The sequence below is a fragment of the Oncorhynchus gorbuscha genome, linkage group LG07, assembly GCF_021184085.1.
Source record: "Oncorhynchus gorbuscha isolate QuinsamMale2020 ecotype Even-year linkage group LG07, OgorEven_v1.0, whole genome shotgun sequence".
In the NCBI taxonomy this organism is placed as follows: Eukaryota; Metazoa; Chordata; class Actinopteri; order Salmoniformes; family Salmonidae; genus Oncorhynchus; species Oncorhynchus gorbuscha.
The window spans coordinates 14,051,588-14,073,521 of NC_060179.1; the positions used below are offsets into that span (position 1 = coordinate 14,051,588).

The 21,934-nt window shown below is 44.3% G+C and overlaps 1 protein-coding gene across 1 annotated transcript in view; it reads left to right on the forward strand.

Moving 5' to 3' along the window:
• The window catches only part of LOC124039498 (contactin-associated protein-like 2), a 424,109-nt gene that overhangs the window by 285,478 nt on the left and 116,697 nt on the right, over positions 1 to 21,934 (forward strand). The window lies entirely within an intron of this gene.

Here is a 21,934-nt window from a genome sequence, read left to right on the forward strand (position 1 = left end):
GTGTCATGCAGGTGAAAGAGGACCCAAAAGCGACTTGGCGAAAACAGAGTCTTTAATCCAGTAAAGTAAATACAATCAAAAAACACAACTTTCACTCGAAATGACGAGGACAAACTGGAGACTCGATCTTGAACAGCAGGTGAACAGCAGGTTGCCTCGGGAAGGCACTTGAGACCAGACAGACTCAGACACCTGCTCACCACGCAGCATCTGAGGAAAACACGACACGACAGGGCGATACACAAACACAGCACGGTGAATTCTAGACAAGGAACCGACAGGGCAGAAACGAATACACAAAGGAAGAAATAGGGACTCTAATCAGGGAAAGGATTCGGGAACAGGTGTGGGAAGACTAAATGATGATTAGGGGAATAAGACAGCTAGGAGCAGGAGGCGATAGAGAAAGAGAGAAGCGAGAGAGTGAGAGAGGGAGGGGAGAGAGAGGGATAGAAAAGGAAGAACCAAATAAGACCAGCCAGAGGGGAAACGAATAGCATGGGAAGCACAGGGACAAGACAAGATAATAAATGACAAAACATGACAGTACCCCCCACTCACCGAGGCGCCTCCTGGGCGCACTCGAGGAAGGAATCCTGGCGGCAACGGAGGAAATCATCAATGAGTGGGACGGTCCAGCACGTCCCGAGACGGAACCCAACTCCTCTCCTCAGGACCGTAACCCTCCCAATCCACTAGGTATTGGTGACCCCGTCCCGAGAACGCATGTCCATGATCTTATGTACCTTGTAAATAGGTGCGCTCTCGACAAGGGACGGGGGAGGAGGGAGGGAAGACGAACGGGAGTGCGAAGAAAGGGCTTAACACAGGAGACATGGAAGACAGGATGAACGCTTGACGAAGATGTCGCGGAAGAAGCAGTCGCACAGCGTGGGATTGACGACCTGGGAGACACGGAACGGACCAATGAACCGCGGAGTCAACTACGAGAAGCTGTCGTAAGAGGAAGGTTGCGAGTGGAAAGCCACACTCTCTGGCGCAACAATACCTTGGACTCTTAATCCTGCGTTTATTGGCGGCTCTCACAGTCTGTGCCCTGTAACGGCAAAGTGCAGACCTCACCCTCCTCAGGTGCGCTCACAACGTTGGACAAACGCTTGAGCGGAGGAACGCTGGACTCGGCAAGCTGGGATGAGAACAGGAGGCTGGTAACCCAGACTACTAGAGCGGAGATAGCCCGGTAGCAGACGAAGGAAGCGAGTTGTGGCGTATTCTGCCCAGGGCTGTTCTGCCCAAGACGCAGGGTTTCTGAAAAGGCTGCGTAGTATGCGACAATCGTCTGATTGGCCCTCTCTGCTTGACCGTTAGACTGGGGATGAAACCGGAAGAGAGACAGACGGACGCGCAATCAAGCGACAGAACTCCCTCCAAAACTGTGACGTGAATTGCGGACCTCTGTCTGAAACGGCGTCGCAGGAGGCCATGAATTCTGAACACATTCTCGATGATGATTTATGCCGTCTCCTTAGCGGAAGGAAGTTTAGCGGAAGGAATGAAATGTGCCGCCTTAGAGAACTTCTATCGACAACCGTAAGAATCACGATCTTCCCCGCGAACAAAACTGAACCCGGTAATAAGTCTAGGCGATGTGAGACCATGGTCGAAGGAATGGGAGCGGTCTGAGGCGACCCGGCCCAGGAGGAAGGAGTTACCTGTCGAACAAGCAGCCACGAAGCCGGCGCGTGTCACGCTCCTGAGTCGGCCACCAAAAGCGCTGCAACTCGACACGTGACCTTGGAGCGGGCCAATCACTGACAGCTTGGACCTTAGCGGAATCCATCTGAATGCCTTCAGCGGAAATAACGGAACCGAGAAAAGTAACGGAGGAGACATGAAAAAGAGCACTTCTCAGCCTTTACGTAGAGACAATTCTCTAAAAGGCGCTGTAGAACACGTCGAACGTGCTGAACATGAATCTCGAGTGACGGTGAAAAAATCAGGATATCGTCAAGATAGACAAAAACAAAGATGTTCAGCATGTCTCTCAGAACATCATTAACTAATGCCTGAAAAACAGCTGGCGCATTGGCGAGACCAAGCGGCAGAACCCGGTACTCAAAATGCCCTAGCGGGTGTTAACGCCGTTTTCCACTCGTCCCCCTCTCTGATGCGCACGAGATGGTAAGCGTTACGAAGGTCCAACTTAGTAAAGCACCTGGCTCCTGCAGAATCTCGAAGGCTGATGACATAAGGGAAGCGGATAACGATTCTTAACCGTTATGTCATTCAGCCCTCGATAATCCACGCAGGGCGCAGAGTACCGTCCTTCTTCTTAACAAAAAAGAACCCCGCCCCGGCCGGAGAGGAAGAAGGCACTATGGTACCGGCGTCAAGAGACACAGATAAATAATCCTCGAGAGCCTTACGTTCGGGAGCCGACAGAGAGTATAGTCTACCCCGAGGAGGAGTGGTCCCCGGAAGGAGATCAATACTACAATCATACGACGGACAGAAGAAATGGGAGGGATGGCAGACATTAAACACTTCACATGACAAGAAACGTTCCAGGATAGGATAGAATTACTAGACCAATTAATAGAAGGATTATGACATACTAGCCAGGGATGACCCAAAACAACAGGTGTAAACGGTGAACGAAAAATCAAAAAGAAATAGTCTCACTGTGGTTACCAGATACTGTGAGGGTTAAAGGTAGTGTCTCAAATCTGATACTGGGAAGATGACTACCATCTAAAGGCGAACATGGGCGTAGGCTTCTCTAACTCTCTGAAAGGAATGTCATGTTTCCGAACCCATGCTTCGTCCATGAAACAACCCTCAGCCCCAGAGTCTATCAAGGCACTACATGTAGCACCGAACCGGTCAGCGTAGATGGACCGACAAAGTAGTACAGGATTTTGATGGAGAGACTTGAGTAGTTGCGCTCACCTGTAGCCCTCCGCTTACAGATGAGCTCTGGCTTTACTGGACATGAATTAACAAAATGTCCAGCAACTCCGCAATAGAGGCACAGGCGGTTGGTGATCCTCCGTTCCCTCTCCTTAGTCGAGATGCGAATCCCTCCCAGCTGCATGGGCTCAGTCTCTGAGCCAGAGGAGGGAGATGGTTGCGATGCGGAGCAGGGAAACACCGTTGATGCGAGCTCTCTTCCACGAGCCCGGTGACGAAGATCTACCCGTCGTTCTATGCGGATGGCGAGAGCAATCAAAGAGTCCACATCTGAAGGAACCTCCCGGGAGAGAATCTCATCCTTAACCACTGCGTGGAGTCCCTCCAGAAAACGGCGAGCAGCGCCGGCTCGTTCCACTCACTAGAGGCAGCAAGAGTGCGAAACTCAATAGAATAATCCGTTATGGACCGTTCACCTTGGCATAGGAAGCCAGGGCCCTAGAAGCCTCCCTACCAAAAACTGAACGGTCAAAAACCCGAATCATCTCCTCTTTAAAGTTCTGGTACTTGTTAGAGCAATCAGCCCTTGCCTCCCAGATAGCTGTGCCCCATTCTCGAGCCCGGCCAGTAAGGAGTGAAATGGCGTAAGCAACCCGAGCTCTCTCTCTAGAGTATGTGTTGGGTTGGAGAGAGAACACAATCTCACACTGCGTGAGAAAGGAGCGGCACTCAGTGGGCTGCCCGGAGTAGCAAGGTGGGTTATTAACCCTAGGTTCTGGAGGCTCGGCAGGCCAGGAAGTAACAGGTGGCACGAGACGAAGACTCTGGAACTGTCCAGAGAGGTCGGAAACCTGAGCGGCCAGGTTCTCCACGGCATGGCGAGCAGCAGACAATTCCTGCTCGTGTCTGCCGAGCATGGCTCCTTGGATCTCGACGGCAGTGTAACGAGCGTCTGAAGTCGCTGGGTCCATTCCTTGGTCGGTTCCTTCTGTCATGCAGGTGAAAGAGGACCCAAAAGCGACTTGGCGAAAACAGAGTCTTTAATCCAGTAAAGTAAATACAATCAAAAAACACAACTTTCACTCGAAATGACGAGGACAAACTGGAGACTCGATCTTGAACAGCAGGTGAACAGCAGGTTGCCTCAGGAAGGCACTTGAACCAAACAGACTCAGACACCTGCTCACACGCAGCATCTGAGGAAAACACGACACGACAGGGCGATACACAAACACAGCACGGTGAATTCTAGACAAGGAACCGACAGGGCAGGAACGAATAACAAGGAAGAAATAGGGACTCTAATCAGGGAAAAGGATCGGGAACAGGTGTGGGAAGACTAAATGATGATTAGGGGAATAGGAACAGCTGGGAGCAGGAATGGAAGAACAGGGACAAGACATGATAATAAATGACAAAAACATGACAGAAAGGGGGTGAATACATATGCATGCGCCCATTTTATTAATTAATTTTTAAAAATTATTATTTCACTTCACCAATTTAGACTATTTTGTATGTCCATTACATGAAATCCAAATAAACATATATTTAAATTACAGGTTGAAATGCAACAAAATAGGTAAAAAAACACCAAGGGGTATTTTATGCCTGTGCTGCTCCATAGTTGGAGCTGTGATCTTTATCCATTATTAATAAACGCAAACACTTACCTTGACTTGCAAGAGTTCCAGTGATGGATAGCCATAGCCAGAAAGCCTCTCTGTTTGAGCCAGTTGATTGAGTAGGCTAAACCAGCTATCTGCATTTATATAGTGAAAGTGAAATAAATATCGGAAATATAGCTAGCTCTCTCGCTTCTCCTTCATTTAGGAAGAAATGTATTGTTTAAAACTTTTCAACTACTGTCTTTCTCTCTCTTTGACACAGCTTACTCACCACATTGTATACACTACAGTGCTAGCTAGCTGTAGTTTATCCTTTCAGTACTATTAATTATCTGATCCTTTGAGTGGGTGAACAACATGTCAGTTTATGCTGCAAGAGCTCTGTAGGTTGGAGGACATCCTCTGAAGATGTCATAATTACTCTGTAAGACTATGGAAGGGGTGAGAACCATGAGCCTCCAAGGTTTTGTATTGAAGTCAATGTCCGCAGTGGAGGACGGAAGCTAGCTGTCGTATAGCTACACCCATGGTGCTACTCTACAGGGTGCTGTAGAGTAGCACCATAGAACTTCATTGCAAAACAGTGTGTTTTAATCAATAATTTAATGACATGACTCCAGTCTCCAGTATTTATGCTGCAATAGTTTGTGTCAGGGGATAGGATCAGTCCGTTATATCTGAGTATTTCACCTGTCTTATCCGGTGTCCTGTGCGAATTTAAGTATGCTCCCTCTAACTCTCTTTCAACACTTTCTCTTTCCTCTCTCTCTCGGAGGACCTGAGCCCTGGACCATGCCTCAGGACTACCTGGCCTGATGACTCCTTTGCTGTCCCCAGGCCACCTGGTCGTGCTGCTGCTCCAATGTCAACTGGGTTCTGCCTGCGGCTATTGAACTGACTGTTCACCAGACGTGCTACCTTGTCCCGACCTGCTGTTTTTGACTATCTCTCTACCACACCTGTTGTCTCTAACTCTGAATGATCTCTTTGAGAAGCCAACTGAAATATACTCCTGAGGTGCTGACCTGTTGCACCCTCTACAGCCACTGTGATTATTATTATTTGACCCTACTGGTCATCTATGAAATGTTTGAAAAATCTTGACCATGTACTGTTATAATCTCCACCGGGCACAGCCAGAAGGAACTGGCCACCCCTCATAGCCTGTTCCTCTCCTAGGTTTCTTCCTAGGTTCTGCCTTTCTAGGTGGGTTTTCCTAGCACCACCGTGCTTCTACATCTGCATTACTTGCTGTTTGGGGTTTTAGGATGAGTTTCTGTACAGCACTTTGAGATATCAGCTGATGTACGAAGGGCTATATAAATAAATTTGATTTGATTTGATTTGATTTGATCAGCTGATGTAAAAGGGCTTTAAAATACATTTGATTGGTATTTAGTACCTATTTTATCTAAAATGCCTCATTAAATAAATGTTAAATCAAGTAAAAAGGAATTAAGAGTTTGTTCTTAACTGACTTGCCAAGTTAAATAAAGGTTAAATTAAAAGAATGTAAAACATTTAATATGGTTTAAACTAATTACCACAGAAAATATATGAATGACAGCGCTGACCACACGGTGACCCCGGGGGCGCTGACCACACAGTGACCCGGGCGCTGACCACACGGTGACCCCGGGCGCAGGCATAGCCTGGTGCGATACATAGCAGCACCTCGTATCGGGCCGGGCTAGAGTGGGCATCGAGCCAGGTGCCATGAAGCATGCTCAGCGCATCTGGTCTCCAGTGTGTCTCAGGCCGGGGTACATGGCACCAGCTACGCATGGTGTCCCGGGTTCGCCAGCACAGCCCAGTGCAGGCTATTCCACCTCGCCACATTGGCCTGGCTACGGGGAGCATTCAGCCAGGTAGGGTTGGGCTGGCTGTTGCAATCGAGACCTCCAGTGCGCTCCACGGTCCGGTCTATCCGATGCTGCCTCCACGCACCAGCCCTCCGGTGGCAGCCCCCTGCACCCAGGCTGTCTCTTCGTCTCCTCCCTACAGGTGCTCCCGCTTGTCCAGTGCTGCCAGAGTCTCCCATCGTCCGGAGCTGCCAGAGTCTCCCGTCTGTCCGGAGCTGCCAGAGTCTCCCGTCTGTCCGGAGCTGCCAGAGTCCCCGCCTGTCCGGAGCTGCCAGAGTCTCCCGTCTGTCCGGAGCTGCCAGAGTCTCCCGTCTGTCCGGAGCTGCCAGAGTCCCCGTCTGTCCGGAGCTGCCAGAGTCTCCCGTCTGTCCGGAGCTGCCAGAGTCTCCCCGTCTGTCCGAGCTGCCAGAGTCTCCTCACCTGTCCGGAGCTGCCAGAGTCTCCGTCTGTCTGGAGCTGCCAGAGTCTCCCGTCTGTCTGGAGATGCCAGAGTCTCCCATCTGTCTGGGAGCTGCCAGAGTCTCCGTCTGTCCGGACTGCCAGAGTCTCCGCCTGTCTGGAGCTGCCAGAGTCTCCCCCGTCTGTCTGGAGCTGCCAGAGGGTTCATTTATTTCCGTGTTCAATTAATAAATATGGATTCCACGCTGCACCTTGGTCCTCACCTTCTTCCACCGACAACGACCATTACAATAATAAGTAATAAAAACAACATTAGCTGATTGTGTATGTAAACATGAGAGAGTCATTTACGGGCAGCAGGACTCAGTGTCAGGAATAGGTTCCTGTGTGTGTGTGTGTGTGTGTGTGTGTGTGTGTGTGTGTGTGTGTGTGTGTGTGTGTGTGTGTGTGTGTGTGTGTGTGTGTGTGTGTGTGTGTGTGTGTGTGTGTGTGTGTGTGTGTGTGTGTGTGTGTATGTTTTATGTGAGTATGTGTGTCTGAGCTCTGTCATGGCAGGTCTCCGGCTATATGAAAACCTATGCAATTTCTGGTAATGTGCTGTGAGAAGGCTATAACCAGGGTAAACTCATTTGTTAGAGGGACAACCATGTGTGTGTGTGTGTGTGTGTGTGTGTGTGTGTGTGTGTGTGTGTGTGTGTGTGTGTGTGTGTGTGTGTGTGTGTGTGCGTGCGTGCGTGCGTGCGTGCGTGCGTGTGTGTGTGTGTGTGTGTGTGTGTGTGTGTGTGCGTGCGTGTGTGTGTGTGTGTGTGTGTGTGCGTGTGTTTGCTACCACCACTCCATCATTAAAATAAGGGCCGTGAGAAGAAATACTATTAAAGTAATAGTCAACAACAACACACACACACGTCCCATCACATAGATCAGACATGGGCCCAGCCTCATTTCAGAAACCTTCCTTCCTTCCCGTCTCTCCTTCCCCAGTCTCTCCTTCACCAGTCTCTCCTTCACCAGTCTCTCCTTCCCCAGTCTCTCTACTTACATAGACTCTCCTCCTTCCCCAGTCTCTCCTTCACCAGATTCCTCCTTCCCCAGTCTCTCCTTCACCAGTCTCTCCTCCCCAGTCTCTCTACTTACATAGACTCTCCTTCCCAGTTCTACTTACATAGACTCTCCTTCACCAGTCTCTCCTTCCCCAGTCTCTCCTTCACTCAGACTCTCCTTCCCCCAGTCTCTCCCTTCCCCCAGTCTCTCCTTCACCAGACTCTCCTTCCCCAGTCTCTCCTTCCCCAGTCTCTTCCCCAGTCTCCTTCCACCAGTCTCTCCTTCACCAGTCTCTCCTTCCCCAGTCTCTACTTACATAGACCCTCCTTCCCCAGTCTCTCTTCACCAGACTTCCCAGTCTCTCCTTCACCAGTTCCCCCTTCCTTCACCAGTCTCTCCTTCCCCAGTCTCTCCTTCACCAGACTCTCCTTCCCTCTAGTCTCTCCCCTTCACCAGTCTCCCTTCACCAGTCTCTCCTTCCCCAGTCTCTACTTACATAGACTCTCCTTCCCAGTCTCTACTTACATAGATTCTCCTTCACCAGTCTCTCCTTCCCCAGTCTCTCCCTTCACCAGACTCTCCTTTCCCCAGTCTCTCCTTCCCCAGTCTCTCCTTCACCAGACTCTCCTTCCCCCAGTTCTCCTTCCCCAGTCTCTCCTTCCCCAGTCTCTCCCTTCCTTCTCACCAGTCTCTCCTTCACTCAGTCTCTCCTTCCAGTCTCTACTTACATAGACTCTCCCTTCCCCAGTCTCTATTACATAGACTCTCCTTCACCAGTCTCTCTCTCTTCCCCAGTTCCCTCCTTCACTGTGACTCTCCTCTTCCCCTCAAGTTCTCTCTCTCCTTCCAGTCTCTCCTTCACCAGTCTCTCTCTTTCACTAGTCTCTCTTCCCTGTGTCTCTCTACTTACAGACTTCTTCCCCAGTCTCTCCTTCACCAGAATCTCCTTCCCCAGTCCCCACTTACATGGACTCTCCTTCCCCAGTCTCTCCTTCCCCAGTCTCTCCTTCACCAGTCTCTCCTTCACCAGTCTCTCCTTCACCAGTCTCTCCTTCACCAGTCTCTCCTTCACCAGTCTCTCCTTCCCCAGTCCCCACTTACATGGACTCCCTCCTTCCCCAGTCTCTCCTTCACCAGTCTCTACTTCACCAGTCTCTCCTTCACCAGTATCTCCTTTCCCCAGTCCCCACTTACATGGACTCTCCTTCCCCAGTCTCTCCTTCCCCAGTCTCTCCTTCACCAGTCTCTACTTCACCAGTCTCTCCTTCACCAGTATCTCCTGTCCCATTCTGGAGATAGATAATATATTAACAAGGAGGAAAAAAACAGGCGTGAGGCTTCATGCTGAAAGTGGCAAGTCAATGTCAGAGAAGCAATTAAGGACCAAATCTATGCCAGACGTTTCTATACAGTGTTCATTTAGTGCTGCTCTTATTCTGCCTCTCCTCTACTTTCCTTTTCCTTTCCTCTCCTCTCTTCCTCCTTCCGAACTCTGTCCTCCTCCCTGCCTCCTCTTCTTCAACATCATCCTTCTCTCCTCTCTCCTTCAACTTCATTCCTCTTTCTCTCTCCTCTCCCTCTCTCCTCTCTCCTGTAAATAAATAGTCCTCTCTTTACATCCTCGTTCCATCTCAGCCTTTGGAGAGGTGGACTGAGAGGTGGACTGGAGAGGCGAACTGCATGTGGCACGTAGGAAAACAAAGGAGAGACTCAAGTGAGTCACCACATCAAATCATGAAAAGATGGATAGAAAATAAAACGTTATGGTTATTGGAGGAAAAGCCAGAAAACATGAGGGTGATTGGAGGAAAAGCCAGAAAACATGATGGTGATTGGAGGAAAAGGCCAGAAAACATGACGGTGATTGGAGGAAAAACATAAAACGTGACGGTGATTGGAGGAAAAGGCCAGAAAACATGACGGTGATTGGAGGAAAAAACAGAAAACGTGACGGTGATTGGAGGAAAAGGCCAGAAAACATGACGGTGATTGGAGGAAAAACATAAAACGTGACGGTGATTGGAGGAAAAGGCCAGAAAACATGACGGTGATTGGAGGAAAAACAGAAAACATGACGGTGATTGGAGGAAAAGCCTGAAAACATGATGGTGATTGGAGGAAAAAGCCAGTGTCTTACTTACACACTCATTTGTCCTTTAAGAAAGAATTCCATGAAAAACCTGATACGTCTTTCTTTTTGTATTTTTGTAAAAGTTATTTATCAGGTTTATATTTTTTGGTTGTTACATGTTAATAACAATTTCCAGAATAGACTAAAGACTGCATGCAAATTGCAAATGTCTATTTGCTGACTCTAAACTATGATAACCATGTTTCTCATTTCAATGTGTAATCTTTCCCATTGAGAAGTGTAGCCCAAAGCAGGGCTATTGCTTTCCCTTCCACTCTGTGAGACAGAGCCATCCAACCCTCTCTGTGTCCATCCCATCCTGATATATGAACAGAGGTTTACAAGGGCAGGCCAGTACATGTGTAAGTTTGGCCTTATGGTTGACCTTACAAAGCACTTTGTCCCCCTCCAGCCCTAGCCAAGGTAATCCTGCCGGGCCTGCTACAAACCATTTATTCACCTAACCACCGTCAGGACCACATCAATCAACATTAGGAGCCCTCTCTCTCTCTCTCCATCACTCATTAGTTAATTCTCTCTCTCTTCTCTCTATGCCTCTCTCTCGTTCATTTGTTCATTCTTTCTCTGACTACAGTGTCCATGTCCCTCCCTCTTTTCTTTGTCTGCCAATCTGTCTCGCTCTCTCTTTCTTTGTTAATTCTTCTCCCCATCTCTCTCCCCCTCTCTCCCTCTCTTTTTCCTCCTTACAGATAGATATAGAGACATAGTCCCTGAGCCCTAACCTTGTATTGGCACCTCTATTGATTTGAATTAGTCTAATTAGTTAATTATTGCAGGGTTCATGGAGGCCATCTATTACAGGCAGTCCCAGAGTTAATATGCTAATGAACCCGATCAATTATCACTCAAAGCTAAAGTCATTAAATTAACAAGCTTATTAGCATAGTCAACGATGGCAACCTCATGACCCTCTTGTTTTCTCTCTGTCTACGTTGCTCTCTCTTCTCTCTCTCTCTCTCGCTCTCTCTCTCTCTCTCTCTCTCTCTCGCTCTCTCTAGCTCTCTCTCTAGCTCTCTCTTTCTCTCTGTCTCTGTCATTTCAGCCCCACCAGCTACGTATGTATTGTCAGTAGTAGGAATATGGATGAGGATGGAATGGGATGGGATGAGATGGGGATGGGGATTCGATGGGATGGGGATTCGATGGGATGGGGATTCGATGGGGATGGGGATGGGGATTCGATGGGATGGGGATGGGGATGTGGATTCGATGAGATGGGGTTGGAGATTTGATGGGGATGGTGATGGGGATTCGATGGGATGGGGTTGGGGATTCGATGGGGATGGGGATGGGGATTCGATGGGGATGGGGATTCGATGGGATGGGGATGGGGATTCGATGGGATGGGGATGGGGATTCGATGGGTTGGGGTTGGGGATGGGGATGGGGGTTCGATGGGATGGGGATGGGGATTCGATGGGATGGGGATGGGGAATCGATGGGATGGGGCTTCGATGGGATGGGGATGGGGATTCGATGGGATGGGGATTCTGATGGGATGGGGATTCAATGGGGATGGGAATCTGATGGGGATGGGGTTGGGGATTCGATGGGATGGGGATTCGATGGGATGGGGTTGGGGATTCGATGGGATGGGGATGGGGATGCAGATGGGGATGGGAATTCGATGGGATGGGGTTGGGGATGTGGATGGGGATTCGATGGGGATGGGGATGGGGATTCGATGGGATGGGGTGGGGATTCGATGGGGATGCGGATGGGGATTTGATGGGATGGGGATGGGGATTCAATGGGATGGGGATTCGATGGGATGGGGATTCGATGGGATGGGGATTCGATGGATGGATGGGGATTCAATGGGATGGGGATGGGATTCGATGGGATGGGGATTCGATGGGATGATGGGATTCGATGGGATGGGGATGGGGATTCGATGGGGATGGGGATTCGATGGGGATGGGATTCGATGGGATGGGGATTCGATGGAATGGGGTGGGATTCGATGGGATGGGGATGAGGATTTTGGGTGAAGTAGTCAGGATAAACAAATCAGCTTTGACAGACTGATCCCTCAATGATCTGTTTAATCTCCCTTGATCTCGTGATCTCTGGTTTGCCCTTACGCCCCAGGGCAGGCCAAGCAGATGGGATTAACACACACACACAAACACACGCAACAATGTTCAGCGGAGGAAATGAGCATTGATATACTGTTTGTTTTTAAAGAGAGGGATACAATTGAGGAAGAAGATGGAAAAACCATGAGGGTGAGAGACAGCTGGAAGGAAAACAGAAAGAGAGATGAGAAAGAAAGAGGAGGATGAGACAGAAAGAGACATCATGACTTAGGTCCTAGGTGTGTGTGCCTCGCCCATTGGTTGAAGTGTGTGAGAGAGTCCAAGTCAGTCTTCAGGTACTGGTGTTCAGAATGTAGACTGAACCTCTTCTCCAGAACCCTCCTCCGCTGCTCCAGATACTGAAAGACCATACAGAGAAGTAAGGACTTCATCACTTGATCCTAAAACCACAGATCCCACACCATCCTACACCAACACTGTGTTAAACATGTTTTCAAACTCCTAGCACAGAAAATAGGCTGCTTCAGTAATTGACTGAAGTAGGGAGAGAGGAATTAATGCTTGTTCACATTTCGCCACAAAGCAGAACACTCTTAAAAACCATTAGAACAAAACCTTACTGTTTCTAAAATGAGAAAATATATTACAACCATTAAATCAGGCATTGCCTCTCATATTACACTGCTCATTGCATAGTTTACATTGTAGAATAGCACATGATAAGTAGCTCTACATGCTCTGCAATGGATTTAATGATCAATTATGGATATTAGTAGAGTGATGCTTACAATAGTCAGGGGACAAGTATGTATTATAAACTGGGTGGTTCGAAGCCTAAATGCTGATTGGCTGACAGCCGTGGTGAATCAGACCATATACCACAGGTATGACAAAAACAATTATTTTTACTGCTCTAATTACTTTGTAACGAGTTTATAATAGCAATAAGACACCTCGGGGTTTGTGATATATGGGCCAATGTACTACGGCTAAGGGCTGTGTCCAGGCACGCCACATTGCGTCGTGTTTAGAACAGCCCTTAGCTGTGGTATATTGGCCATATATCACACCCCACGGGCCTTATTGTTTAACTTCTAGCGACAGCAATCCCGTATCCGGGAGCGTAATCATAGCCTCAAGCGCATTAGCATAACGTAACGTTTCTATTCATGAAAATCGCAAATTAAATGAAATAAATAAATTCAAACACAAGCTTAGTCTTTTGTTAACAACACTGTCATCTCAGATATTCAAAATATGCGTTACAGCCAACGCTAGACAAGCATTTGTGTAAGTTTAGCATGCAGCATAATACATGCTAGGCTGTGCTGGCAGTAGGCAAAACATTTTCACAAAAAATAAGAAAAGCAACCAAAATTAAATAATTTACTCTGAAGAACTTCAGATGCTTTCACTCAGGAGACTCCAGTTAGATAGCAAAATGTTCCTTTTTCCAAAAATATTTTTTTGTAGGCGAAAACATCACGTTTGTCTATCCTGCTTGGCTGAGAAATCGACAGAAAAATACTTCAACTATAACGAAGCATAACGCAGTTTTTTTCTATTCATGAAAATCGTAAATGAAATGAAATAAATATATTCAAACACAAGCTTAGCCTTTTGTTAACAACACTGTCATCTTCAGATTTTCAAAATATACAGCCAATGCTAGACAAGCATTTGTGTCAGTTTAGTGATGGCATAATGCTATAAGAAATATTGCAGCAGTAACATTTTTCACAGCAACAGAATCAAATCAAATCAAATCAAATAAATTTATTTGTCACTTCAGATGGTTAGCAGAGACTCCCCAGTTAGATAGCGAAATGCTTGTCCTTTTTCCAAAAATAATACTTAAACCACCAAATCTTAAAACAATTCCAAAATACTTAAACTATAACGAAAACTTTTTCAAAATTTGCTCCATAATATATATGAATGAGTAAATGTTATTAGATCCATCACAAGGCTTAAGATACAGTGCTCGAGTACAGTATATACCTTGAACTTTGCAGATCTTTGCCACATTTCAGGCTAAACAAAGTGGCAAAGTTAAAGTGGCTATTTTTTGTGAAGAATCAACAACAAGTGGGACACAATCATGAAGTGGTATATTAACATTTATTAGATCTAAACTTTTTTAACAACTGTAAACATTATATAAGGCAAATTATTAAAGTGGCTAGTGAATATTTACATATTTCCCATCAACACCCCATTATTAAAATGGTCGAGTTGGGTCATGTCCCTGACAGTTTTACAGCCACTGAAATGTGGTGGCAAACAGCTAACAGTCTGATGGCGATGGAGAGATTTAGAAGCAGTTTTCAGTTCTCGGTCCACAGATTCTTTGATGCACCTGTACTTGGCCATTCTAACACCTGGATTATGTTTATTTTTGAACAGGCATTGTAGATTTTGCTTTATGTTTTGGATCTTTCTTGCCTTGGAAGACAAACGGGGTCCCAGTGTAGGTGTTTGCAGAGGGCAGGTCAGGTTTTCTTCCAGAATGGTTTGCAAAGAGTCCCATCCATCTACCCATCTGAGAACCTCTTCCTGTCCCTGCTGGAAGAAAGCAGGCCCAAACCATGATGCTGCCACCACCATGTTTGACAGTGATGGTGATTGTGCACTGTAGAAGTTTCAGAGTGCTTTTTGGTGACAAACATAACATTTCTTCAGCCTCCTGAGGTACAATTTTGTTTCATCTGACTGGCACCTTCTTCATTGACGCTGTCAGTGTCTTGTGGCAAATTAAAGCCTTGTCTGTGATGTTATGAGGAACTTAAACTAGCTTTCTTCTGCCACTCTGTTCCATCGTGTGGATAGGGGTGTTCCTCTGATTGTTTCCTGAAGTGGACAGAGTCATCCCACTCAGATTTTGTAGGCGTTGAGTGTGAGGTTATTTTCCCTGAGTGATCATGGGCCTCTTGGCTGCATCTCTGATCAGCCTTTCCTTGTATGAGCTAAAAGTTTAGAGGGACGGCCAGGTCTTGGTAGATTTGCAGTGGTCTGATACTCTTCCATTTCAAGATTATCGCTTGCATCCAAACTGGCTTTAAACTTCTTCACAACAGTATCCTCGACCTGCCCTGTGCCCCTTGCCCTTCATGATGCTCTCTGCACTTTAACGGACCTCTGAGACTATCACAGGTAGCATTTATATTTGAGATTTGATTACACACAGGTGGATTGTATTTATCATCATTAGTCATTTAGGTCAACATTGTGTTGAATGCCGAGCTGTAGTCGATGAACAGCATTCTCACATAGGTATTCCTATAAGCAATAAGAAAAGCAACCAAATTAAATTATTTACCTTTGAAGAACTGCAGATGCTTTCACTCTAGATAGATTAGCAAATGTTCCTTTTCCCAAAATAATATTTCTGTAGGCCTGCTTGGCTGAGAAATCGACCGAAAATACTTAAACTATAACGCCAAACTTTTGTCAAAACTTGCTCCAATATATCGACAGAAACACGGCAAACGTTGTTTAGGATCCATCCTCAAGGTGTTTTTAACATATGTATTTGATAATATATCCGTGGAGGCAGTTGGTTTCTCATAAGAAACTATTGGAAAAATGGCTACCTCAGTATTTTACGCAAGGTTTTCTCCCGGAGACACCATGTGACCACTCTCTTATGGCCATTCTCCAATGGAAATGCCTAAAAGACGTCACAATGCTGCAGACACCCTGGGGAAAATGTGGAAAACGTAAGCTCCTTCACAGCCATATAAGAAGTCATTGGCATGAGGCGGTTTCAAAAGATGCGGCACTTCCTGATTGGATTTTTATCTGGGTTTCACCTGTAACATCAGTTCTGTGGCACTCACAGACAATATATTTGCAGTTTTGGAAACATCAGAGTGTTTTCTTTCCAAAGCTGTCAATTATATGCATAGTCGAGCATCTTTTCGTAACAAAATATCTTGTTTAAAACGGGAACATTTTTAATCCAAAAATTAAAATAGCGCCCCATATATCCAAGAAGTTAAATATACTATGGGGACAGTTCATGTCTTACCGACAATCTAATTACCCACTGGATCCATGTTAAATAGACTAGGCAAAATCAACAGAACTTTAGACCTTGCTAGATGACTCCAAATCTAGTTACATGAGTAGTAAATCACAATAATGTACTGTTAGTCCTCTGCAGTCTGTTTGTTAGATTACTGCATGCTGTTGTAAGTTGTAAATGTCTATAGGCTGTTAAGTAAGGAATGGTATTGTTCTTGGAATATTACAACTTTATTTAAAATGTCTAAAGAGGACGACAGAACAAATCATCTGTTTCACCTGTCATGTGCTTGTCTCCACCCCCCTCCAGGTGTCACCCATTTCCACAATTATCCCCTGTGCATTTATACCTGTGCTTTCTGTTTGCCTGTTGTCAGTTCGTCTTGTCTCGTCAAGCCTACGAGCGTGTTTTTCTGTACTCATGGTCTCTTTAGTCCTTGTTTTCTAGTAGTTCTTCCTGTTTTGACCATTCTGTCTGGCCTGACCCTGACCCTGACCTGACCCTGACCCTGACCCTGACCCTGACCCTGACCCTGACCCTGACCCTGACCCTGACCCTGACCCCTGACCCTGACCCTGACCCTGACCCTGACCCTGAGGCTGCCTGCTGTTGTATACCTTTTGACACTGGCTTGGATTACCGACTTCTGCCTGCCCTTGACCTGTCGTCTGCCTGTCCCCTGTTTTGTCAATAAACTTCTGTGATTCAAACTGTCTGCATTGGGTCTTATCCTGAGTTCTGATAAAGGCCTGTACTGGCCCATAACCAGACAAAGGCAAGGGAAAGTAAGATACACTTCTTATTGGATGGAAGCGAGACCTGTATCTGTTCGAAAATGTACATTTTCAGGTGACAGTTCTGCCAATTATATTTAAGCAATGAGACATGAGCGGGTGTGGTACATGGCCTATATACCAGGGCTAAGGACTGTTCTGGATACAGCTCTTAGTTGTGGTATATTGGCCATATACCACACACACCTGGGAGGACTTATTGCTATTATAAACTGCTTACCAACGTAATTAGAGCAGTAAAAATACATGTTTTGTCATACTGACATACCACAGCTGTCAGCCAATCATCATTCAGGGCTCGAACCACCCATTTTATAAATGGCTTTGAGGAACAAGTAACCTCACACAGGAATATTCATCAATATATTTATCAAATTATTTTGGTATTTATTACTGAATCGAGGAAGGGCTGGTCAACTTCACAATTCAACTCATCAACTAAAACAACGGGCATATAGGAATGTAGCCTGTAATTCAATGTAGTTTGTTTACCCTCAATAAACAACAGCACTTTCATGTTCTGCAACATCTATACAAATACAGAAGTGAATCATTTAACATATGGTTATTAATGAATTATTAAAAACGATTTATCAGCTATGTGCATGAAACAGAGGTCACTAGCTAGACGGTGGGAGAGATAGCATTAATATTTAATGTATTAAGGTCTGTTATCCACATGATCAGGGGTTATGTAGGCTGCTGTCTCTGGCTAACAGCATACTGATAGCCCTGCCGCTCGCTGAAAACACAATTCAATTATACCTGAGACGGATCCACCCTATTTTTGATTCATTCAGTTGAAAAATCACATGTTCACTGATCAGATATAAAGGGAGAAAAAAAAGACATACATTTTATTATGAAAATTGATTAGAAGAATTACGTTTCTTTGACCTCTTACACTCCTAGAAAAAAAGGCTCTGGATAGAACCAAAAAGGGTTCTATGTTTGCTTCATGTACTATATGGAACCACATAAGGTTCTATATAGAACCGGAATTGGTTCTATATGTGGAACCAATTTTGGTTCAGTGAAGAACCCCTGGGGTTCTGATTAAAGAACCCTACAAACGGGTTCTATACACAGTAGAAACTTTAGGGTTTCCATATAAGGAACAAGCAATGGAACCCTTTTAGGTTTTATCCAGAACTTTTTTTTCTAAGAGTGTAGAGTTCTATAAAAACTTGCAATACTGGTGTGTGTGTGTGTGTGTGTGTGTGTGTGTGAGTGTGTGTGTAAAACTCACGTATTCTACGCCTGTGATTCGAACAACACAATATACATGTACTGAAAATGTGTTACATTTCCTCGCTGTCAAAATTGGCAAAATAAATGTATTATATCCAGCCTTTTTTACGTTTTCGATGCTCCCTGACTGTCTAGCTTTCATTTTGGGTGATTATTAGTGAGCTGGAAACAATCAAAACACTGAATGTAGGTCCAGTATCATTTATACACAGTTTTCACTTGATCTGAGTCATTTTAAAGTATACTATTTTTTTTACATCAAATGTTTAAAAGAAAATGCATTTTAGCTCTGGATAAGAGCGTCTGCTAAATGACTTAAATGTAAATGTAAATGTAGCTAACACTTTTCCTAACCTAAACTGAATTATCCTGACCTGATACGTTAATTCTCCGAACCTAATGCCCTAGTTCTCCTAACCTGCTACTCAGTTGTGTAGTGGTGCCTCGAGAAGTGGGTACCCAGCAGACCGGGAACGTTCCCAGAACATTAGCTAAGATTCCCATTAAGTTCCAGTTAAGCTTTTATCTAACATTTGGATGACAACAAGCCAGGCCTTTAACCTCTGTGCCACCTGCAGAGTATGTGGTAATATTAGGTAAAACTTACACATTTTCTAACTGTACTTGAACCTCAAAGACAAGTTAAAATGTACATTGTGTGAACATCAATGGAATATTATGTTAAATTATGTTATGCTAAAACAAGTATGCTATACATCATAAAAACGGACTAATTCTTTCTTACAACATAAAGGGAATGTCCTGTGCAACGTAACTTAAACATTGTAAGAATGTCTTCACATCTGAGCATATTTTGTGTTTTAGGAACCTCTCTGTTGTAATGTACCCACACTTTTCACAAAACCTAATGAAATGAATTCAGAAAGGCTGTTCTGTCAACATTATCGCAACATCAAAAGAACGTTTTGTACACCCTAATACAAAACCTAATGAAATGAATTCAGAAAGGCTGTTCTGTCAACATTATCGCAACATCAAAGGAATGTTTTGTACACCCTGATACAAAACCTAATGAAATGAATTCAGAAAGGCTGTTCTGTCAACATTATCGCAACATCAAAGGAACGTTTTGTACACCCTAATACAAAACCTAATGAAATGAATTCAGAAAGGCTGTTCTGTCAACATTATCGCAACATCAAAAGAACGTTTTGTACACCCTAATACAAAACCTAATGAAATGAATTCAGAAAGGCTGTTCTGTCAACATTATCGCAACATCAAAGGAACGTTTTGTACACCCTAATACAAAACCTAATGAAATGAATTCAGAAAGGCTGTTCTGTCAACATTATCGCAACATCAAAAGAACGTTTTGTACACCCTAATACAAAACCTAATGAAATGAATTCAGAAAGGCTGTTCTGTCAACATTATCGCAACATCAAAAGAACGTTTTGTACACCCTAATACAAAACCTAATGAAATTAATTCAGAAAGGCTGTTCTGTCAACATTATCGCAACATCAAAAGAACGTTTTGTACACCCTAATACAAAACCTAATGAAATGAATTCAGAAAGGCTGTTCTGTCAACATTATCGCAACATCAAAAGAACGTTTTGTACACCCTAATACAAAACCTAATGAAATGAATTCAGAAAGGCTGTTCTGTCAACATTATCGCAACATCAAAAGAACGTTTTGTACACCCTAATACAAAACCTAATGAAATGAATTCAGAAAGGCTGTTCTGTCAACATTATCGCAACATCAAAGGAACGTTTTGTACACCCTAATACAAAACCTAATGAAATGAATTCAGAAAGGCTGTTCTGTCAACATTATCGCAACATCAAAAGAACATTTTGTACACCCTAATACAAAACCTAATGAAATGAATTCAGAAAGGCTGTTCTGTCAACATTATCGCAACATCAAAAGAACGTTTTGTACACCCTAATACAAAACCTAATGAAATGAATTCAGAAAGGCTGTTCTGTCAACATTATCGCAACATCAAAAGAACGTTTTGTGCACCCTAATACAAAACCTAATGAAATGAATTCAGAAAGGCTGTTCTGTCAACATTATCGCAACATCAAAAGAACGTTTTGTACACCCTAATACAAAACCTAATGAAATGAATTCAGAAAGGCTGTTCTGTCAACATTATCGCAATATCAAAGGAACGCTTTGTACACCCTAATACAAAACCTAATGAAATGAATTCAGAAAGGCTGTTCTGTCAACATTATCGCAACATCAAAAGAACATTTTGTACACCCTACTACAAAATCTAATGAAATGAATTCAGAAAGGCTGTTCTGTCAACATTATCACAACATCAAAGGAACGTTTTGTACACCCTGATACAAACATTAACGGATTGTCATCACAACTGGACAGTTTTAGTGTTTGGGAGCTGATCTCTTGTCAGCGAGCCTAGTGGTTAGAGCGTTGGACTAGGAACCGAAGGTTGCGAGTTCAAACCCCGAGCTGACAAGGTACAAATCTGTCGCTCTGCCCCTGAACAGGCAGTTAACTCACTGTTCCCAGGCCGTCATTGAGAATAAGAATGTGTTCTTAACTGACTTGCCTGGTTAAATAAAGGTTAAAAAAAACATATCCCCACAATGTTCCCACAACTTAAATACATTTTTAGGAACTTTTAAACAACATAAAACATTTGTTCTGCAAATGTTTTTTGCAATCTAATAGAAACATTGTAATAATCAGAATAAAAGGACAGTTTTTGCATTTTGGGAACATATCGTTTGTTATGTCCACACAATGTTCCCACAACCTATTGAAACATTCTGGGAACATTTAAAGAGCAGATTAAACATGTTCTGGAAACATTATTGTAACATCAGGTGAGTCTTTATTGCACCCAACATTGTAGAATCATCTACACATATGGACAGTATTTGTGTTTACAGAAATATCTAATTTACATAAGTATTCACACCCTGAGTGATTACAACTGTGAGTCTTTCTGGGTATGTCTCGAAGAGCTTTGCACAACTGGATTGCACAATATTTGCACATTATTCTTAAAGAAATTCTTCAGGCTCTGTCAAGTTGGATGTTGATCATTTCTAGAAAGCCATTTTCATGTCTTGCTATAGATTTTCAAGCTGATATAAAGTCAAAAATGTAGCTAGGCCGCCACGAACATTCAGTGTTGTCATGGTAAGAAACTCCAGTGTAGATGTGGCCTTGTTTAACGTTATTGTCCTGCTAAAAGGTAAAATTGTCTCTCAGTTTCTGGTGGAAAGCAAACTGAATCATGTTTTCCTTTTGGCCTGTGCTTCGCTCTATTCCGTTTTTTATTTTTCATCTTAATAAATCGTCATCGCGATTAGACACTTTTATGTTATGATAACATTTCCGCGATGTAATAAATGTTCTACATTCTGGTTTGCTGGGATCAACTCAAATGTTGCCTAAACATCCCAAACGACAAAGGAATGACACACCTGTGTGAAAAATGATATGATTAACATTGGCACACTCGGAATGACCTAAAATGAAACATCCCATATTGGTCTTTCACAGTCAGACCAACCCAAGCTGTACTGTGCAGTTGGCTAATAATAGGTATAGTATTGAAACAGGTAAATGAGGCTGTCAAATGAGTCAGATTTGTCATTTTTTCTCAGGATTTTGCTCTCAAAATCACACGTTTTTAAATCTAAACAAATTATACATTTTCTAACTCCATAACAATGTGTAAACCACATCAGGAGACCACTTTTGAGGTCTGGGAAAAATCTAAGAAATGTAGATTTTTTGGTGAAGTTACCCTTTAATTCAAGTACACAAGCATCTAGCACTATTGTTTGTTTAGTGATGTTTCGGAAGTATATGAGATGGAGTTTGCAAAAATTGCTACTGGATGGAATCT